This window comes from Protopterus annectens, chromosome 1.part0 (assembly GCF_019279795.1).
Source record: "Protopterus annectens isolate FY-2018-M chromosome 1.part0, PAN1.0, whole genome shotgun sequence".
In the NCBI taxonomy this organism is placed as follows: Eukaryota; Metazoa; Chordata; order Ceratodontiformes; family Protopteridae; genus Protopterus; species Protopterus annectens.
The window spans coordinates 1,225,233,221-1,225,251,127 of record NC_056725.1 but is presented as its reverse complement, the minus strand read 5'-3'; the positions used below and the strand labels follow the sequence as shown (position 1 = coordinate 1,225,251,127).

At 42.6% G+C, this 17,907-nt stretch overlaps 1 protein-coding gene across 1 annotated transcript in view; it reads right to left on the bottom strand.

Annotated features, from left to right (window-relative positions):
* The window catches only part of WDR35 (WD repeat domain 35), a 2,872,164-nt gene that overhangs the window by 2,269,395 nt on the left and 584,862 nt on the right, over positions 1 to 17,907 (bottom strand). The gene's annotated exons all lie outside the window — the stretch shown is intronic.

The window sequence follows — 17,907 nt, the reverse complement described above, 5'->3', positions numbered from 1 at the left end:
GCCACTTAATTCCTGTACTAGATCCTTAATTTTCATATATTAAGCTCCAGGCATTCTGAATATCATATTATATAGACTTATTATCTAGTCTATTTTTCATATTCACTATTTTCATTTGCCCTCATACATATGAACAATTACATCTGAACATTTTTAAAGCAGTTGCATTTTCTATCAAATTTTTATTAAATAACTTTGTCAGTTATGAAACTGTAGTTTAACTTAGAATGTTCACCAAAAAAGAATCAGTTATGAATATATACACTGTTACCTAGAGTTTACTTACAAAGTGTTCTATGGAACCGTGAGTAATTCTAACTTCATACCAAGCACAAACAGCACGATGAACATAGCACTCAGAATAGTTTCAGTCAACAGGAATGGAAACAGAGTTAAAAAAAAAAAAAAATATATATATATATATATATATATATATATATATATATATATATATATATATATATATATATAAGCATTTCTGTGAAACCTGCAAATAAAAAAGAGCAGAACATTGCCCTGTGTGAAATATGTGTGGGTGGGAGCCAAACAGATAAAATGGAAAGTATATCTGCAACAGGTAAACAAGAGACAATAGGGTGCACAGAATAGCAATTTGTATGTTTTACATCTACTGAGTTTATTAAGTAGTAAGCAATTACAGTTTATAGTAAGGTATACAACTTATCAGAATAGTCATCCTTGTTTTGTATCACATACATGGCATGAGAGAGCTTATAATTTATATAGGAATTAAAAAGGACAGCAGACTAGATTGCCCTAAATTTGCATGCTATTGTAAGGGATAGAGAATTGTCTGTTGTAAGACCACAAGGAATTGAACACTTTATATCCTAGCAATGGGTAGCTTATTTTGAAGTTTAGGGGAGCAGGGAGGGTGCTGTCATTTACTGTGTAGTGTAATAACCCCCAATGAAGTTCACTCAGGTTTGGGTGATGTTCATCATACCAGTCACTGCTACAGTAGTCTTAAGTATATGGGCTTATATCCTGCATAGGATACAACAGCTGGCCAGCTTCCAAAGCTTCAGGGCACCTTCTACATGCTCAAATTGTCAGTTAGCTTGGGCTGAGCAAACTAGAAAGATAAGATGTTATGTGATCCTATCTCGCCTACATTCTGACTGATGGGTTCGGAGCCGATCCCTCGGCTCCGACTCGGCACGCTTATGCTATAGAGCGAGGCCTCTAATTGGCTGAGCTATCTTTATCCCAGGATGCACCACCACTAATCCCCCAGATCTCGTTTGCCGCTTACAGAGCTTGGACGTGGTCTCAACATTGGCTGGGCTAAGTACTATATTAATAGTCTTTTTTCCTGTCAGTATTTTCCTCATTTAAATCCAAAAGCTGTTTTAACGGCTATTTTTTGTGTACGAGTGTGTTTCTTGTTGTTTCATTGAGTTTTGCATATATTTTCCTGTCAGAGAAGGTTCCGTTTAAGTTAGAGGGGCCTTCCCCTGTACTAACTACTTTAGTGGTTGTGTGTGGGTCAAGTACCCGTTTGAGTTAGAGGGTCTTGACCCTCCTTGTTTCCCTTTTCTCTTTCTTACATTTCTTGTGTAAAAAAAAAAAAAAAAAAAAGTTCTTTAGTTTAATATTTTTCGGAGTTAGTGGTTTTGTTCCTGTGTATACAAACTCTTAATCTACTGTTGTGGTCTATTTTTTGTACATTATGTCTAAAGAACATAAACCCTCCGGGTTTAAAAAGTGCACGAGGTGTGGGTTCAAAATGTCCATAACGGACGACCACTCCTCGTGCGTTTATTGTCTTGGCGCCAAACATCTGCAGGAATCGTGCAGTGTATGCCATGCGTTTTCCTCCAGAGTCCTTCAGGAGAGGAAAAACAAATTAATCCTCAAAGGATTAATCAAGCCTTCTTTTGAGGAGGCTTTGTCTTCCTCTCCGTCTCCTTCTAAAAAGAGGAAAGCGCCGGCTCCGACCAGTCAGTCGGATCCGACGGCTAAGAAGACTAAGCAGACTTCTCCATCGGCTCCACGGACTTCGGAGCCGAGGTCAGAACGGTCTGCCTCGATCCCTCTGGTTTCGGAGCCGAGGTCTGGGGCATCGAGAGGCGGGTCACCCTCATCGGCTCCACTGATATTGGAGCCGATAAGGGTCATCGGCTCAGACACTTCCCCCTCGGAGCCGAAGTCCTTATCGGCACCGAGGGAAATTTCTTTGAAGGTTTCCTCGGAGCCGATAATTGTTGAGTCCTTTCGGAGCCAGTCTCCGAGCCCTTCAGAGCCGATGGAGAAATCGGTTCGGGCCCGATCGGTATCCTCGAGATCTTCCAGGATGTCTGATTCGGACATCGACAGGGTGCTCCTTCGACTCTTCCAGTCTCCGGTGTTCCAAAAGATGGTTTCGGCTCCCGCCCATTTGGCTTCGGAGCCGATGGTCCACTCCCTTACTGTACTTCCTCCTCCAATAGCTTCGGCACCGTTGGAGCAGGTGTTGGTGGAACCAGCGGAGGTGTTAGGGTCAGGCCCGACCCTTGCTCCGACTCCGGCTCTTGGGTCGGAGTTCAGTGCACGGACTTCTTCCTTCGGCCCTGGGGGGGGGAGGCTTCGGGATTGATACTTTTGGTCCCAAGTCTCCCTCTTGGTGCGTCGGGTGTACCGTCCACTGTCGTGGCCACGGAGGGGGGACCTTCCCAGGATTCTGGTGGTCCCGCCTTCAGGGCTATGAGGAGTGCTCTAGCCAAATCTTCATTGGCTACCTCCACAGTTTCCCTGGCTCCTTCCCTACATTTGGAGACTGGGTCGTCGGCAGTCCCCCTGTCCGCAGACAGCGGAGCCCCTGGGCCTCAGGTTACCCCCGCTGGGGTTTCTCCCCCTCCTGGAGGTCCTTCTGAAGCATTTTCAGAAGAACCTCCCAGGAAGAAAACGTGCAAGAGGAAGCACGTTGACTCCCCTGACGAGTCTTTGACATCTGACACCGATCTCGATGATGCAGAGGGGTCCCCCAAGTCGTCCTCGGATGATGTCTCCTTTGCAGACATCCTTGAAGCCCTAAAACAACGAGGCGGCTGGCAGTCCAAACCTCCCTCTGCTGATGAGTCGGTGTTCCTGAAGGCCTTCGGGGCTCAGCCCTCCGCCTCCTGGGTGTCTCCGCCTTCGACGAGCTCTTGGATTTGATCTGTCGGGCGTGGGAACACCCAGACTCTGTGGAACCGGTGCCCGCTCGTCCAAACAAATTTCTTTCGGCACCCCCAGATATAGAGTTCCTTACGAAAGGTGTGGCTGTGGATGCTATGGTGGTGGCATCTGCTACCCAGCAAGATGTAGCAGAGGCTTCCACGTCCGTCCATCCTCCTAATAAGGAGTCTAGGAGCATGGATCGGTACGGCAAGCGCACCCTTAGTTCAGCGGCCTTTACTCTGAGGTCTTTGAACTACCTGACGCACTTTACGAGATTCCAGAGGGATCTGATTAAGGAGCTATCCGATACCCTCTTAGGTAACCTGCCTGAGGAGCTGGTCCAGACGGTTGGATCTCAGCTGGCTAAAATGTCGTCCATTTCGAACTCGTCCATGAGGCTCATTTCGTATGCGGCGTAGAGCGGCGGGTACAGGCATTGCTCTACGGAGACAAGCCTGGCTCCGCCTGTGTCATTTCGCGGAGGTCTTCAAGTCTTCATTCGCCGACGCCCCCTTTGATGGGTCCTCCCTGTTCGGGCCCAAGGTGAAAGACACACTTACCCACTGTGAACAGGAGGGTAAGACTCTGACTGCCGTAGGGGCACGATTTTCCACTCCCTTTCGGCCTTATCCCAAGGCTAAAAGAGGAGGGAAGATGTGGTTCCGTAGATCGCAGAAGTCTTACCCCTCTCAGCAGGAAGGTTCCCCCTCCAGAGGCAGAGGAGGGGGAAATTCATCAGGAAGATGCCGTCCCAGAGGCGGCAGAGGCCCCCGCAACACTGGAGACCGCGAGTCCTTTCATGGCTCTTCAGCTTTTCATAGTCCCTGAGGGATTGCCCGACTGTGCTGCTCGAGCCAGTCGGGGTCGCTCAAGCACCTGAAGGCCTGGGAAGGGATCACTCAGGACTGATGGGTGCTTCGAATTATCGCTGGAGGTTACTCCATCCCATTCTGTTGCCCCCCCCTCAGTCCAAAAGAATCCCGGACCCGCCACCCAGTCAACGGGATACCGCAGCCTTAGAAATTTCAAAGCTGCTGTAAAAAGGAGTCATCCAACCGGTCCCCGCAGACCAGATCGGATTAGGGACTTACTCAAGATTCTTTTTGGTGCCAAAAAAGACTGGGGACTTGAGGCCCATTTTGGACCTAAGCAACCTAAAACGTTCAGTCAAGAAGTCCAAGTTCCGAATGGTCACTTTACAAACCATTCTCCCATTGTTGGAGAAAGGTGTTTGGATGTGCTCCATAGACCTCAAGGACGCGTATTACCATATCAAAATACATCAAACGTCCAGGAGACACTTGTGCTTCAGCCTAGGAGGCAGTCATTTTCAGTTCCGTGCGCTGCCCTTTGGTCTCACCACAGCCCCCAGGGTGTTCACCAAATGCTTGGCAGTAGTGACTGCTCACTTGAGGAGTCTAGGATTCCAGGTGTTTCTGTACCTAGACGACTGGCTTCTAACTGCCACCTCCAACCTTCTACTTCTCGGAGCCTGCAAGCCACAACATCACTGGGCAATATCCTCGGAATCACCTTCAATTGGCCAAAGTCTGTGTTACGGCCATCTCAAAGAATAAGATTCATAGGGGTAGAGATAGATTCAAACCAGATGCGGGTCTATCTACCTGCAGACAGAATTCAGACCATACAAAATCAGGTTCGAGCCTTACTCCCCAGGTCCAAAGCCCCAGCCAGAATGGTCCTGCAGCTATTGGGATCGATGTCTGCCACAGTTCTGCTAGTTCCCTTGGCAAGGTTACACATGAGAATCCTGCAGTGGCTTCTTTCAACTCAGTGGTCCTTTCAGGAACTCCCTCTCAATCATCTAATATGGATCACAGAATCTTGCAGACGGGACCTTCGCTGGTGGCTAGTGTCCTCCAATTTGAATCAGGGATGACCCTTTGTTCTTCCTCCTCTGGCGGCCACTTTGACCACGGACGCCTCCCAGACAGGGTGGGGGGGGGCATTCCCTGGGCAGGTCAGTCCAGGGCAAATGGCACCCGGAATAGACCCCTCTCCACATCAACATCCTAGAAATGAGGGCAGTACTCCTGTCCCTTCAAGCCCTTCACGATTACCTCCCTCAGGGCGTAATTGCTGTTCACTCAGACAACATGTCAGTTGTCTGGTACCTGAACAAACAGGGAGGGACCAGATCCTATCCTCTTTGCAGAGAAGCGATGAGAGTCTGGGAATGGGCAGTCTCGACCAAACGCTTCCTAGTGGCTACTCACATACCGGGCAAATCCAATGTCATAGCCGACAGGTTGAGCAGAACCATCCTCTCTCCTCACGAATGGTCTCTGAATATGACTATTACAAGGCAGATTTTCAGCGAATGGGGAGTTCTGTGCTGCGACCTCTTCGCGACTCCTCTGAATGCGAAGTGCAAAGAATTTTTCTCCCTAACCCGGCCCCGGGGGAAGAGCCCTATGGACGCGTTAGTCCATCCTTGGCCCACCGGCCTGCTTTATGCCTTCCCTCCAGTTCCTCTCCTACCCAGGGTAATTCAAAAGGCATCTCTCTTAGGGAGCAAGATGATCTTAATTGCTCCTTACTGGCCTCGTCAAGTCTGGTTTCCTTATCTTCGGAAACATGCTCTGAAAGGTCCATGGTTCCTGGACCAGGTCCCAGACCTACTGATTCATCAGTCGGGACTACTACACCAGTCCCTACACACATTAAAATTGACGGCCTGGCTCCTCCTCTTCCGACCATAGTCAGGAGACATGCACTGGACCCAGATGTGGTGCATATATTGTCTTCAGCCCACAAGTCTGCTACGATGAAACTGTATTCTAGCAAATGGAAAAGGTTTGCTATCTGGGCTCAACTCCGGGGCCTAGACCCCATTTCTACTCCCGTGGCAGAAGTACTCAAATTCCTGACCTCTCTTTTCAACCAAGGCTCTTCTGTTTCTACCATCAAAGTACAATTGGCAGCGATTTCTAATTTTCATGAATCCATAGACCCACCTTTAATGAGCAACAGGTTGTGTAAGACCTTCTTGAAAGGTGCTGCTCTATTAAGACCTCCGATTTCTCATCCTGCACCTCCATGGGATCTCGATATAGTATTACGTGCCTTGACTTCTTTCCCCTTTGAACCGGCAGCTACCTGTGATCTAAAGTTTCTATCATGGAAGACAGCCTTTCTAGTGGCAATTACTTCAGCCAGAAGGGTTTCAGAACTTCAAGCTTTGTCAGTGAAATCCCCGTACTTGGTTTTTCATACAGACAGGGTATCCCTCAGACCAAATCCTTCTTTTGTTCCTAAAGTCTGTTCTACTTTATGCTTGCAACAGTCGTTAGAGCTCCCAGTTTTTTCCCAAAATACTCCAATAAAGCGGAGTTTATTTTCCACACACTAGATGTCCACAGGCAGTTACGTTTTTATTTGGATAGGACCAAACAATCAAGGAAGACAGATCAGTTGTTTGTGTCCTTTGCAGAAAACAAATTGGGCAACGCGGTCACAAAGGTCACTATTGCCAAATGGATCAGGGACTGTATTACTCAAGCTTATATTTATTCTAACAAAGAGCTTTCCACCTCTGTCAAGGCTCATTCTACAAGGGCTATGGCTACTTTGGTAGCATTTCATTCTAAGCTTGCTATTGGTGACATTTGTGCTGCGGCTACATGGTCTTCCCTGCACACCTTCATTTCTCACTATAAATTAGATGTGGCATCTAGAGGACGAGCTTCATTTGGTTCCACAGTGCTCAGGAGTGTTTTCCAATGAGCCACCTGGGATTTAGGTGCTAGGGATGCTGTCCCATCAGTCAGAATGTAGGCGAGATAGGATCACATAACATCTTTTAGTTATGTACTCACCATAACTTCAGATGTTTGGGATCCATCTCGCCTACATTCCTAATAACCCACCCACCTTCCCCCTTCCTTGGAGATCAGAGGATATCAGAAGGTCCGAATCCTGTTGTTTCATCTTGAAACATCTAACAATGTTATATAAACAAGCTGTGCATGTGTGCATGAATGCGGACAAACAAGATCTGGGGGATTAGTGGTGGTGCATCCTGGGATAAAGATAGCTCAGCCAATTAGAGGCCTCGCTCTATAGCATAAGCGTGCCGAGTCGGAGCCGAGGGATCGGCTCCGAACCCATCAGTCAGAATGTAGGCGAGATGGATCCCAAACATCTGAAGTTATGGTGAGTACATAACTAAAAGTTTAGGCACCAAGCTTGTCAGAGCTTTCCTGCAGTCAGTGTGCACCTCTGAGCCTTTCGAGCATCAACAGTCGGCTTGTGCTGATGTTCATCATATTGATCATTACTGCAGTTGCCTTAGCTATATGGATTATATCCTAAATGTAAAAAGCAAAAAAAGAGAGCAACCAACAAAAGTCCAAGTATTAAAATGAAAGAAAAAGCTGGCTAGGCAGAGTAATACAAACACTTTTAATAAAAATATAAAAACTTTTGCAGTCCACAAGGATGCACAATATACAACATTCTGACTGCTACAGTCAGCATGGAGTCTGATGTCATAAACATGTCCCATGTCTGGGTGTACAAACTGGTCATCAGTTTCTATAAACCTGCACACACTGCAATGATGGCAAGGATGTGCACCTATTCTGTCACTCACTACATTGCTTTTCCTACTGGTTAAAGGCTTCTAACACATCTTTCTTAATGAAGGGCGATTCTTGAAACAAAAAGAGGGAGCGTCTCCCAGTAAACCTTTACATTTCTCATCTGAGACAATAACCCTCCAGTGTTTTCTAATGATCCCACAAATGGAACCTGAGTCCTTAGAATATTTAAGACTCATTTGTGTTGGTTGTCTTGGCTTCAGGGCCGAAGGGACAGACTCAGAAGTGGCAAGTGCACAGAATGATGCAGTCATGTTGAGGGATATCCACACTAGACCATACTTTAATGAACAGGCCAAATAGTCTATCCCTTCGGCCATGAAGCCAAGACAACCAACAGTATACTGTAGAATAGTTCTGACATAAATATTGAAAACATCTAGACTAAACTTAACTATTTTCTATCTTTACCTAAGAGCAATCACAGTTCTAAATAAACTTACATATAGAGTAAAAGCAGAGTACTGGTGAGTTGTTGTCAGCTTTAGACAAAAGCCAAAATGCTCTCTGTCGCTGAGGCAGTCTTTTAAATTGATAATACATCACTGCTGACTCCTTTTAGATTACATCATTCTTCTCTGGTTCCCAGGCTAACAGAAACTCAGAGTTTAACATCACTTTGATCTTGCACCTGGTCAGGAAATCGCAGCAATTAAAGTCATTATATATGTAAAATCTAGCAATTAACTCTGGTCTCCAAACAACAGAAAGAATCTGCTGGTCCAGACATCACGGCTCTGAGTTTGAGATCAAACAGTCATACAATGCTTGACTTATCAGTTTTCTTCCAGTAGAGTGCACTGATGTTACATTTTTGACGTTCAACATTTAACACAATTTTCTTACATTTAAGACAACAAACCTTTGGCTTATATTAAGATTTACAAATGACAGAATTATCTACAAAATTCTATCTAGCTAGGCTGGCAGCCTTCACATACCCCCTCACCCCCCCGGAGAACTCGAGCTAGTTTTTCAAGTGCAGGAGACTGTGTACTTTTGGTATGGCTGTCTCTTTACATGCCTAAATCACGCTGCACACCTTAAGTAAAGGCACATAATACAGTAGCATATATATTAAGGTTTGGTTTACAGAGATCTTTTAGTAGAGAACGCTGTCACTGTGAAGGTTTCTTTTGTAGTTAAAGGACAGAATTATCATCTGTCTGCCACTCCATTGACTTCTGAAAATAGCTGTAAAATATTCCATGTTTTTTATTACAGTAATCAACACTTTTATGATTCCTAAGGATAGGGGAGGGGGCACTTAAAGTGTCCTGTTTGGAAATCAAAATACTGATTCCTGCACTGAAGTGTTATTAAGGACAGCGTATTTGTTTTTTGAAAGGATTTAACAGAAACTTTTAAAACTTTAGATTCTTAGGGAAATAACATGTACAGGAAATATCCTTCACTGTCATATCCTGTATCAGTCTACAGTTGTGGGTTCATTCCTCGTCCTTCCTCCATCACCATGGTAATTTATTCTGTAACACTATGTATAACTAGAATTTAATTGTCACCTGTAAATAGATAGGAATATGCATTAAAATTGTCCTCAGTTAGAACACATATTGCTGCATTGAAGCTTTGCAACTTTAGGGAAACATTATTTCACCATATTGTTATTTTAAGAATATATTGTAATGAAACATAAGTCTGTATGTCATAAAACTAGCTCAGATGATTAATGTTTATTTATCATTATATTCTACTACAGGCATGAAGCATGACTTGCAGACATTTGTTCTGTAGTTCCAAGGAGTTATATCACGTGGGACACTTTTTAAAGCACAGCATTTAATGTGTGGTAGCAATAATCCATGTTTTATTGATTATGTCATATTTAAAATCATATAAAATACACTCACCTACAGGTTTTCATCTGCAGATAACATCTAGCCATTTCTAGATTAATATGCTCTACTAGAGAGAATATTTGCTCCCACAAGGCACCAAGGTGCTTGAAAGACTGTAAACCATCAAGATTGGATTACCAAGCATATGTATGGCTTCCAAATATGCAACAAAGTCTAGAAGGTTTAGGATCTTTGCTCAGAAGTGTTTGCATAGGTATTTTTATACCACAAACAGACTCCAAAGAATTTTTCGTCAGGTAGCTAGCAAATTCTGGAAGTGTTATGGGGAAGAAAGAAATAACTGGAAACATACATTTTGTGAGTATAATGACTTGGCAACTTTTAAAATTTCCTACACAGTACTCTTTCATTCAGAAATATTGGTTCGGAAATGATTCTTTTGAGCTGGAACACAGCATATGAATTGCCTAGATATAGTAAGGTCTTATAAAGTTTTATTCTTTTGGCCAAAAAAGCAATTAGAAAATGGAAATCAAAGTCTAAACCAACTGTATTTGAAGCATTCAATATTATAAAAGAGCAAAAAGAGCTGGAAGAGGGATCTTCACAAAGGGAAAGGAGCAAATTGCATAAAAATAAAAGGAAATTCTGAGAACAACACATGCAGAGCAATGTTCAGGAGGAGGAAGAGTGAAGTTGAAGGGAATGCAGGAATTCAGCAATTTATGTAATGTTGGACTGATAGTACAAGGACAGAAAACATAATACATATGATGCATAATGTATGTAAATGGACAAAATATTAATACGGGTTGTTTTCTTTTCTTCTAATGTATATTTGCCAATGTCTTAACTGATAATTTAATAAAGGTGTTTAAAAAAAAACAAAAACAAAAAAAAGACTGGATTACTGAGGGTTTGCAAGCTCTCAGGGGACAACTTAAAAATGAAACTATGTACTCATCATAACGTTCCATCTGTGTTGTCCATTTTCATTTTTCCTCAACTGTTGGGGTTCGGATCTGATCCTTGGATCCGACTTGATTGTTACTTTAGCTCATGGCCACCAAAAAAATCTCAAACTCCTCCCTTGCCCATAATGCACCAACCCCTAACATACCTAAGCTCGTTTGCCATTTGACATGAAGTAGGAAGTACTACTATAACATTTTTAAGAAAAGAAGCCATATCTGGAGCTCAACATGAAGGACAGTGGTGTCCTTATAAACCCTCATTCTTCCAGAAATCAATTGTGAGAAAGTTTGGGGGTTGACGGATGGGGAGTTCAGGAAGAATGAAAATGGACAACACAGATGAAACTTTATGGTGAGCACAGCTGAGTCAAAGGCTGTTCTTCCCCTTGAGACCAGATCCAGTTTGTAATGGATAATAAAGGTACAAGGATTGGCCCAAGTTGCAGCTCCACACAAGTCATCCATGGAAGCTCTAGATAGAAATACGGAAGTAGCAGCCATGGACGTAATTGAATGGGCGCTCAAAGGTTTTATTGTAAACAAATGATATGCAATCAGTCATTCATCTGGCTAAAGTTTCCTTCGCAAGTGATCTGCCTAATTTAGAAACTGCAAAGGACACAAATAATTGATCTGGCTTTCCAATTTCTTTTGTTCTATGTAAGTAAAAACTTAATTGCTTGTGAACATCCAATAAATGCAACATATGTGTCTTTCGGCTTTTCCCGGTTAGGGGTCGCCACAGCGGAACTCCGGTCCGCTAATGATTGGCAGTAGGTTTTTACGTGCTGGCTTGCCGGGCCTAACGCACAACCTTTCAACCAAGGAACGCCCATTCACGTATGTCGCCACACAGAAAACGCTCTAACTGAGAATCGAATGGGCAACGTCTAACTATGAGGCGAAAACACTACCGCAGCACCACCATCGCAGTCCAATAAATATTCACCTTTAAAGCAAACAGCTTCACCAAGTGACACAGCCCCAGGATCAAAAGGTAATCACTAGTCTTGGCAAACAGGCCCAAATCTAGTTAAAAACTAGACAAGATACAAAAAATAATCTTGTTCCAGGTACCACAAGTATTTACTTGGACAAACACCGTTAGAAGAGATAAAAACCATAAACGTCTTCAGAAACCTGATTACAAAGTTCAATGTGTATTTTGTAAGCGATTATCACTATCATTCAATGTGTATTTTGTCAGTGATTATTACTACTTGTACTATTCATCATTCATTAAGTAGAGATTACGTTTTGCATTTTTACACACTGACTTTACATTTTGAGACAACTGATTAACTGAGGAAATGAAGGGTCTATAAAAGAAAACTGAACTTTGTAATCAGGTTTCTGAAATCCCAAGTACTAGGGACAAAAGCACTTGACCTGGTTTATGGTTCTTAGTTATTTATTTATTTAGTTAAAATTTGTTTACCGGGAAAATCCGACTTAGAGCAAAGCCAATTTTCAGTGGAGGCCCGAGCAGAAATGCTCCAAAAGCATGTCTTTGTAATGTGGGAGGAAAATGGAGCACCTTGAGGAAACCCACAGGGATGCAGGGAGGACAAGCAGACTCCACACAAAAGGCACCCCAGCCAAGAATTGAACCGCAGAACCTCTTAATGTGAGGTGACAATGCAAACGCTGCACCACTGCACTGTATATCTCTTTTATCATTGTTTGTCCAAATAAATACGTGTGGTACCTGGACCGAGATTTGTGAGTTGGATTTTAGCCTGTTTGCCAAGTTTTATGACTATTTTTGCATCTTGTTTTTTTAACTGGATTTAGGCCTGTTTGCTAAGACTAGTGACTCCTTTTTGATCCTGATGATGTATCACTGTGTGAGGCTGTTTGCCTTACTGCTAATTTTTATGCTTCATGTTTCCACACTGTATCTGTTTATATATTCACCTTTGTTTGCAAATTTATGAAAGAAGACTGGCAGATTAATGGACTGGTTAATACTGGATTCTGACACCACTTTAGGACAGAAAGAAGGGTCGGTGCATAATGTGACTATCCCTATGAAAAATCAAGTAGGGAGGTTTAGAGGACAATGCTTTAAGTTCCAAAATTCTACTAACAGAGGTAATGGCCACTAGAAAGATTGTTTACCAGGTCAGGAGTTTAAGATCACATTTTGCTGCTGTTCAAAAAGGGAATGATTTAAGGCCTGCAGTATCAAATTTAAATTCCATGGTGGAGTAGGGTCTTTATATGGAGGTCTCAGCAAGATAGTGCCTCTCAAAAAGGCCTTACAGAGCTTAGATGAAGCAAAGGAAGAATTCTCAAATCCAATACAAAAGTTAGAAATTGCTGTTAACTGAACTCTAACCATTGAGGAGCTAGCTCCTTCATTAAAAATCATTGCCAAAAATTCAAGGGCTCATTGTACAGGGCCTAAGAAGAGGTCGATATGTTTCTGCTGTGCCCAAAAAACAAACCTTTTCCATTTACTTCTGTAAAGTTTTCTTGTAGAAGATTTATGGGAAGATAAAAGTATATACTGGACAGGGAAGACAGCATCAGTTGTCTGGCTATTAAAGGAACTGGAGAAACCATGCCACTAACTTGAGGTTTGAGGTATCCAGATGAGTCATGCCTGCTGGGTGAGAAAGGAGGTCTGGAATTGGATCCAGAATCCAAAGTGGGCAAATTAGATGAGGTCAATGGAAGGAGAACCAAATCTGCCAAGGCCAGTAAGGTGCAATAAAGGATGGCTTTGCTCTTCAACTGAGCAGCTTTCTGTAGAAATTTGGGAATTAGGGGAGTTGGGAGATAGGCATAGAGGAGATTGGGAGGCCAATCGTGGAGCAGACCATCCCTCAGCAAAGAAGTTAATGACCTTTTTGTTTATAGGAGATACAAAAAGATCACAGCAAGGCTGGACCCATTGACGGAAAATCATGTATGCCACTTACATGTTGAGAGACCACTTGTGAAGTAGTAAAATGGACCTGCTCAATTTGTCTGCCAACACACTGGATTTCCCTGGAATGTGGATTGCTGTCAGAAAGCAGTTGTTAGAGATCACCCACTGTCACACTCTGGGAGCTTCTCGACACAAGGGGTAAGACCTGGTTCCCCCTTGTCTATGTACCCGGCTACTGACATGTTGTCTCTCTGTATCACAACTGTCCCAAAAGGGAGAGAGTCTTGAAAGGTCTGCAATGCTTAGAGTACCGCTCTCATTTACCGGAAATTAATATGCATACTGGTCTCTTTGGGGAGGGGGGTGCAAGAGGATTGGATTGCCTTCCCCAAGAAATGCCCCTCCCAAATCTGGGAAGTGTCCATGATCACTACAGCCTTGGACTGAGGAAACACAAAAGGTCGGCCTTGTAGGAGTTGTTCTGATTGAATCCACCATGAAAAGTATCTCTTGCATGCCTGAGTGATTCTTACTTGGGCTGACATGCTTTGATACAGAATTGGCCACTGAGTTGCCAACATTCATTGAAGAATTCTCATAAAAAATCTTACTATGGGGACTAAAATTATGGCTGTTGACATTGACCCCCAAAGCTTGAAGAACCAAATGGACTGAAACTGTGAAACTGGTACTTTGAACTGTTTTTTGACCTGCAATCTGACAGTCTGCACTCTTGAAAGATGAAGAGAAGCTGTCAATGAAACCATGCTGAAAACCGCTCCTATGAATTTAATTGTCTGAAATGGTTGTAACTCAGACTTGTTGTAATTTATGGTTATCCCCAGAAGGGAGGAAGTCGGGAGTACCCAATCTCTCACTCTTATTAGTAGATGCTTGGTCGGGGCAGTTATAATCTAGTTGTCTAAGTATGGGAACACTGAATCACTTCAATCTCAAGTCAGCTGCTACCACTGCCATGCATTTGGTGAACACCCTGTGACCTTAGAAATTTTCTCATCCTATCCACATCAGCCTCAAACAGACATCTGGAAGACTGAGAAGAAGTGACTGATTGAGGTTTGGAATGCCGGGTGATCTCAAAGAATAGGGATGGAACACTAGAAGGCACTGGATCCAATGAAGGAGAAAACCTAGTTCACGGCAAGGACTTTGGATCCGACACAGTAGGATCTGAGGAAGTCTCTTTCGAGTTTGAAGCAGGCTGAATCGGATTAGTCTTCAAATCCAACTTACAACACTTTTTTCTCGATGGCTCAGAGGTAGGATCCGATGTTGGTGATGAAGAACCGAAGGTATAGAAGACTTATTTAAAGACTCCTTATGGTTTGGTTTGGGGGGATGAATCCCAGAAATAACTTCTGAGAAAGATGATGCTAGCAGTCCTTTCAGAATAAGTTTGTTCTTTCTATCTGCGATTGCTCTTGAATTAAAGGCTTTGCAGATAGAGCAATCAACTTTTCAATGGTGCAGACACAAACAATATACACATAAAACATTTGCATCAGACAAAGGCAACTTGTACCCACATTTCTGGCATTTTTTAAAGCCAGACAGAACTTTTACTCCTTTTTCAGACAGCACTCTTACAAGAAAAGAACAATAATATAGAGAAACAAACCAAAATTATTTCTATTAGAAAAGTATAAACAAGAAAAAAAAGGATTATACCAACAATGGTAATAAACAGTTACACTAAACGTGCAAACTGTAGAAAAGAAGGTAAGGGAGGAAGGCCTACCAACAATGATAATCAGAAATGCACAATAAAAGTGTGTAAAATATGGGGAGGTACTAGAAAAAAGTTAGAAATTATAGGAATGGAAAGTACTAGGATTTGAAGTAACAGAAAAAGTTATTAAATGTTTTAAACTTATCTCATACCCTAAGACTCTTGAGAGCTGAAAGCGGCCACATTTAAACACGAAAGCTACAAATGAGATCTGAGGTATGTTAGGGGTTGGTGCATTGTGGGTAAGGGAGGAGTTCCAGAGTATTTTGGTGGCCATGAGCTAAAGTAACGGCCAAGTCAAATCCAAGGACCAGATCTGAACCAGAAGAGTTGAAGACAGAATAAAAACTGACAATATCAGATCTTAATTTTCCTTAATATGAAGCTTGGTTCCATCCATCCATTTATTTCATATTTGTGCTTTATCCACTAAAACCAATGAAAACTGACAGTATCAGATCTTAATTTTCTTTAATCTGAAGTTTGGTTCCATCCATCCATTTATTTCCTATTTGTGCATTATCCACTAAAACTGACAATATCATATCTTAATTTTCCTTAATTTGACGTTTGGTTCCATCCATCCATTTATTACCTATTTGTGCTTTATCCACTAAAACCTCACAGAGGTCTAGCACCTCTCCTAATAATTAGCATTTGGTAGGAATGAATAATAAATTGGATGCCAGGCAGTACTATGATAATTGGACTACGTTGTTTAAAAGCAGAGCTAAATTAATGTTCAGTGCTTATTTTATCCACCCTTGGGTTGGGTTGGTGTTTGCTGGTTGGGGCAAACCAATGGGCACAGGAAAGGAACTAATGTTGGAAAGGATATTGGTCCAGTGTTTTAATAGCTGGGTAGTTTGGTCAAAGGGCTCACCATCCATAGCACATTCCATATGGTCTAGTGGTTAGGATCCTTGGTTTTCACCCAGGCAACCTGGGTTCAACTCCTGATATGGGAATGGTCCACTCTTTTGGGTGGGTTTGTCATAATGGCTAAGATCTTCACCTTACAGATACAAGGTACAGGGTTTGGGTCTGACCCCGGGCTATTGGCTAGACTTCAGGGCTGTTAGTCTAGTATTCATCCATGAACTGCACATAGTTTCTGATATTGAACAAGTCACTTGCATAGAATGTAAGGCAGTAGGGGTACCACAGTAAGCCCTCAGAGGCTTATCGGTGCTGTATCTCAGGGTTATAATCAGTGGCCGTCTCTCCACAATCAGTAAGGTTTATGGTCCTATATTAACTCCTTTCCTCACTTTATGGACTTAGAAAAATAGCCAAACTCAAACGGTACAAAGTCACATCCTGTTAAACCGTATAGGTCAACATCCCATGTGCTATTTTTTGCTAAGTGATCAATAGGTTACATGTAAACAACTAAGATGACAGCTGTAACTTACAGGTTTATGGAAAGATTGTCCTATTATTTTACTCTTTAGTGGTTTTACAGACAGCTCTAAGAAATGGGTAGTATTTGGAGCTGTCAATTATTTAAGGACCTGTACAGTTACAAGTTGTTATTGCACCTAGTTTGACACTGACAATGTTTACTACTCTCTGACCTGCTCACTTTTACTTTGAAATTTATGAATTTAATGTTTGCATATGTATTTGAACTCATTCTTTCCACTGTGCAACAAATTTTCTTCATAGCTGCAAGCATTTCATTCTGCCTTGGTGTGACACATTCTAAGCTTAACATAAGCCATATTGTACGTCCGTACACATATTGTCTGATGTTTGTTAATAAATAACAAATGTACATTTTAATTATGTTATATATAACATAAACCTAAATATAATATAGGTAGAACCACAATGATTATTTTAAAGTTATTTTCTTTGTAATTGCGGTTCTCAGAGCCTCTCTACCTTAAGGTCATACATGAAAAGAAAATTATCTTTTTCTGTTACCTGGTTATCTCACATTCAGCACCAATATGTACACAAGACAAGATGTAGTTTCTGAATCCTTATAAAGTTATTTGCTTCATTTCATTGAAGTGAAAAAGTACAGTTGTGTACACTTACCATAAATGTAGATGTTCGAGTGTATTCACTGTTGCAGTCATTACATTTGGGTTATCTGCCTGAAGGTAGCCCTCAGCCGGCCTGAATATCAAAGTCTTGGATTCCTGTGTCGGATGCTCTCTTCTTTCATGACGTCAGGTCGTCAGGGGTATAAAACATGCAGCCGATGCCATTATATCAGTTTTTCTTGCCCCAGATGTCAGGTGCCCCCATAATGGGAAGCAATTATATGTTAGGTTACACCTACAACTTGTTGTTCTTCTTTTGGCTTTTCCTGGTTAGGGGTCGCCACAGCGGAACTCCGGTCCGCTAATGATTGGAAGTAGATTTTTACTGTGCCGAGGTGCCAGCTCGACGCCCAACCTCCAACGAAGGCACGCCCTACGCATGTCTTTCGAATGCCACTCGACCATGGGGAAGACATGCAGATGCCACACAGAAGGCACTCCAGCCGAGGATCGAATGGGAGAACCTCTTGCTGTGAGGCGACAACGCTACCGCTGCACCACCAAAAGCAAATACATCAGGAAGCTTAAATAAACCAAACAAGAAGAAAGGTAGAGCCAACAGAAGTCAGCGGGCTGGAGGGAGGGTAACCAGGACTGCAACAGTGAATACACTCGAACATCTACATTTATGGTAAGTGTACACAACT